Source organism: Poecilia latipinna, unplaced genomic scaffold, assembly GCF_001443285.1.
Source record: "Poecilia latipinna isolate Pla-1442-1.1 unplaced genomic scaffold, P_latipinna-1.0 Scaffold266, whole genome shotgun sequence".
NCBI classification, from domain to species: Eukaryota; Metazoa; Chordata; class Actinopteri; order Cyprinodontiformes; family Poeciliidae; genus Poecilia; species Poecilia latipinna.
In genome coordinates, this window is record NW_015112882.1 from 611,006 (window position 1) to 616,005 (window position 5,000).

Sequence of the window (5,000 nt, forward strand, 5' to 3'; positions counted from 1 at the left end):
TTCCCAAAAAAATATTTTTTTTTAAAATTTAAAACTTAAAAAAAAAAAAAAAAAAAAAAAATATATATATATATATATATATATATATATATATATATCTTAATCACGTTGTTCTTTTTACATCCTCCAAGAGGCAAAAGAGGTTCAGAAAACATTCAAAAACAGTTCATAACATTCTAATCACAGTTCCAGAGGAAAAAAACAAACATAACTGTGAAGCAGTTTAAATTATTAACTGACATATTTTATGAATGAGGCAACAACTTAAAATGGTTACCTGAAGTTTTCACTCTCAACACAGCAAGTTATGTCCTGAATCTATACAAAATGGACAAGGCTGTGAAACGGCTGCCTTGGAAAACACAGGTTGAAATTCAAATGTGAAAATTGTCTATCAAACATTCAGATATTTTTCATGCTCCTATGTCATCCAGCTGCTGCTGTTACACCAGAATATCCCCACCGAGGGGCAATGAAGCTTATTTCAATGATTTTCTATTAAAGTTTATTTAAGTGCTGAATGTCAAATAGTGTTCATGTATTCAGCAATCAATATTAAGAAAAACAATACTTTTTTTTCCAAATAGTACCTAAATGATGACACTGAAACTAGAATCTCTACAGTATTTAAATAGAATTTAAATACCGTAAAACAAGCCTGGAATCACTTTTACAATATAAATTCTAAATGAGATAAGTTATAAACAAAGTACCGTAACTTCTTAAAGCCAAACTATTGACAGTAATTGTTATCCTCAACACAACAACATTTTTTGAAGTGGTTATCTCCAGAAGGCTACAAACAAATTATAAATTGTGATACCCGTATAGTACGGCTTCATATTGAATTTACAAAAAAACTTACAAAAAGACAGAAAACCCAAAGAACTTTTTTTTGGCAGTGCTTTACTTTAATAAACTCAAGTCTTGACATCTTTGGTTGATCTCAGCATGGGCTAGCCATCAAAGATCTTCAAATCTGATATGCTAAATGTTTCAGAGATCCTTTAAAAATGTAAAGCTGACACATTAAACTTTGTTGGAAGACCAAGAAGTTTGAAACGCAACGGGATTACAAGGTGTAAAATAAAATGCATCATATATTAAAAAAAAAACATACTTTATAGAGCCTAATATCAGCAAAACAAACTCAAAAATATTTTGGACAACCATGAAATATCTTCAAAATTATAGATTTAAACTATAATATATGGTAAATGAAGCAACAATTTAAACCATGAACTGAGTAGACGTTAATTTATAGAAATACTCCACGGCAACCTTTAAATTCCAGAGCAACGTGAAAGAAGTCAACCTTCAAAGGCATGCGGTAAAATAAATGAATCATGAAGCCTATTAGAAATGTAAGATGTGATGATTTAATTGAAGGAGCCTTAAACAAAACATTACCTATGCTTTTACTTGACATTTCACTCTATTAAACTTGACTACCAATCTCTCCGGGTTAATTCACAGCACTTTTCTAACAGCTGAGATGTTCAAAATGAATCTGTTTACCTTCTAAACTGTCGTTTAATGGCGTAACATACTTTTGTTTTACCAACAGAAGGCTAAGTAGGCTTAGGCATCCAATACAGCCAATCATCCATAAAATCTCTTTTAAATTATACATATAAAACAACAAATTCCACTTAGGAAGTCAATACCAAAATTTGGAAATATGAGAACATGAATCTTTAAAACCATGGCAATGCACGACAATTGAAATTTTCCTACTGAGAGACAGATTAAATACTACTTTAGCAGCTCACGAACAGTTGTTACTTACACACTAAGCATATTGCAAATGTGTGCTACAATTCTATAACTTAAGAAACTCTACCAAAAATACAAAAAAAAAAAAACAAACTCTACAACACCTGATGACTGCAGTGAATCTCCTACAGTCCACTCCGACTGGTCTCCAGTGCTGGATATTTGTCAAATATCATCTAATACAAGCTGTTCACTGTTCACTCCTCTGCAGTCCGAGCTGCGTCTGCACCACGTTGAACGAGTAGAAACTAAAGAATCCAACCAGTAATTTTACCGTCTGTTGGGGCGTCCCGTTAAGTAAAGCCCACCTCATCTACATAACAAGAGTCCCCCCCACCCCCCGGTCTCCCTGTCTGACTTTAAACATGCCCCACCAAATGCAGAACATTTCAACAAGTTGTTCGCCAATAGAAATACAAGGATAAGTCGTCAATAATACATCTACTTCAGATTAATTGAAACGTAGCTTGTTTTAAATGGTAGCTGTCCTTGGGGAAAAAATGGAACAATATCTCCAGTTCAGTATTTTGTTGACTAATTGACGAAGCTATAAATAAAGCCTTCTCCATAAAGGGTCATAAGTCAGTTTCTGTTTATTTCAGCTAATTAATGAAGCAGTTTTTCCTGCAGAAAATCACTTTAAAGTGAAGCTGCGTGAGCGTGACAGAAAGTCATCTGTGTTACACAAAAGCCTGAATAATCCCCGGTGTCGTTTTTAATTGCACTAATGTGCTCGGCAACGCTGTGAGACCAATTACACACCATGAAAATGTGACAACTATTATGGAAGACAATCTGGCACCTCGCAGCAGGTGGCTCACGGCCAAACTGGAAACCAGTCTGAAAAAAGTTTCCGTCTCGAAGGTGAGTGTTTTAAAACCAGTTTGTGTGTGTGCAGCTCTTAGAGCTGCCAACCTGAATTAAACATCTTGCACACACACGCAGACATGCAGATATGCAAAAAATGCTTTGATGTTTTCAGCTCTCAGACGGACAGAATCTGCACAGTTATGCGAGGTGGGTGTGTGTGGTCCACTCACTGTCCAAAAGAGAGCATTTCACTTGACTGACTTTATTGAATACCGTTGTTTGATCCAAATGAACACACACTCACACACACAGCTTGGTCTTTCTGGCCAAATTTAATTTGACCGAGGTAAAAAATCTTTGGAAATGTCATGCTGTGATTTAAAAATTATTCCTGATTCGTTGAAGCGGAGGGATGAGGAACCTAAAGGTTACTTTTACTGTTATACAAAAAGAAACGTAAATTTAATTTAGCGAACACGGGCTGCTGCAAGGTACTAAAAAGTTGCAAATTTTGACTTTGCGGATGAGCAGGGGGTCAATTGTGCTGATAAGTTTTGAGGTCTGGTACTCAAAGTAATAAAAGAGTCTTTCAGTTTGATGGTGAGAAACTGACTTGCTGATAAGTCCTCCGCTACATGCAGGTGGTTTTCTGTCCATACCTTGTGCAAACAATGAAAATTATCAAGAGGGGGAAAGAATGTGAGCAACAAACACAGTGACTGTGTTCATTTGCATTGCACAAGAGCAGTTTAATATCAGCAGGACATAAACAAGCTCTGACTCATGACTAATGGGTAAAGAGTTTACTGGTTCCCATGTTTTATTGTCCTCTATCTGTCTAGTTTAAAGTCCTGCTCCAGGGTGTGGCAGCAGGACTAACCAGTATCAGGATCAAAAGCCTGACCCTTCACTGACAGGATGTGTTGACCTTTGGTTCCACAAACTCACTGGTAGCGTCGGCAGCTGCAGAGGGGATGATAAATCTAGTGCATTAACCGACCAACAGAACAAAGAATGTTTTCAAATCAGTGATTTTATCTGGATGTTATTTAGAATCCAAATTACACATTGTTACACTTGTATTTAATTTGACTGCAAAAACGTTTCCAGGACCATTTCAAATTCTGACTTAGTTGCATGTCCTGATCTGACGTTAAACTAGAAGAATTTATGAAACAACAGCATAACAGCTGCTGTTATGCTGTTGCATAACATCCAAGCAGTAAACCGATTCCAAAAGTACATTTGGTCAGGTCAACACACTGATTTTGAAAGTAAGCTGTTTGCATTGTGAGACAGAAATACACGTCATCATTCGTAGAGCTAGTATGACAAACATACTAAATCAAGGAACGATGCAATTACTTGGGTAAAAGGAATATTTGCTTTTCTTCAAACACAAGACAAGCTAAAAGAGGTTCAAGATTTCAGCTTTGTCCACCTGTCCAGAGGTGAATAATAATAATAAAAAAAGTAGCACTACGTGAAGAATTACATTTTCAAAATAAAAGCACATTTTTGGTACATCTCTGTGGCTGCAATTGTCAGGAAACATAGACCTGAATAAAAAGAAAAACAAAATAAATTCTAAATGACTTAAGAATTTTAATTTATTTATTTTTTTACAAAGTCGTCCAGGGTTTAGAAGCAACTTTTAAAGCAACTTCAAAGGCATGTGGTAAAATATCTATCTGCAATGTTCATACGTTTGGATGTCTGAAGGATGTGGTGTTTTGCATTTTACTTTTGGTAATTCAGAGTAAAAACTGATTTTATATCTTGATAAAACATTACTACTTTTCTGTAAAAGGTTAAACGTGGTCATGAATCGGAATGGCAAAAAAAATGCCATTAAAACATTTTTATACCTTAATTTATAGTCAAACATAGAAAATAAGAAATTATTTGACAGTGTTGGAAATAATGGAGTCTATATTAAGCTACCCCTCATAACTCCACAAGGATAAGTATGTTTGATAATGGATGGATGGATATATCTTAAGGCGAGATATTAATAGTAAAGTATATAAGAAAATATAAGAGTTTTAACTTTTTAATATAATAAAGTGGCTTGTTATTTTTGCATACTTCGGTTTTACTGCTACCTATTATGGGGGAAAAAAAGCATAAATCATGTTGCAATTTAAAGTTTCACTCCTAGAATCAGAAAAAAAAAGTCAGTCAGTGATACATTTAAACAAGAACAATCACAGAACTGTTAATCCAAAAAGTTTACCAAAAAGAAAAAAAAACACTTTTTTTTCCCCAAACTGTTTGAACCAATCCGAAGATCCTGGAGGACGCTGTTCTTTACCATTTCTCACAGGTTTTTCTTTTACATGCATCAGTGATTCATGCTTCAGCCGAATCATGTAATATAAACACGCAGCGATGTGTGACAGCGTGAAATGACA

General features: G+C 34.9%; 1 protein-coding gene across 9 annotated transcripts in view; it reads right to left on the reverse strand.

The window, feature by feature from the left end:
- Positions 1-5,000, reverse strand: part of LOC106947982 (protocadherin-1-like) — a 267,399-nt gene that overhangs the window by 238,336 nt on the left and 24,063 nt on the right. Inside the window, exon 1 of one of the 9 annotated variants that reach the window (XM_015033366.1) lies at positions 1,881-1,959. The exons of the other annotated variants lie outside the window; for them this stretch is intronic. The gene's annotated coding sequence lies outside the window, so the exon portion shown is untranslated. Of the gene's footprint in view, positions 1-1,880; positions 1,960-5,000 lie in introns of those variants that run through there. 9 annotated transcript variants of the gene reach the window in all.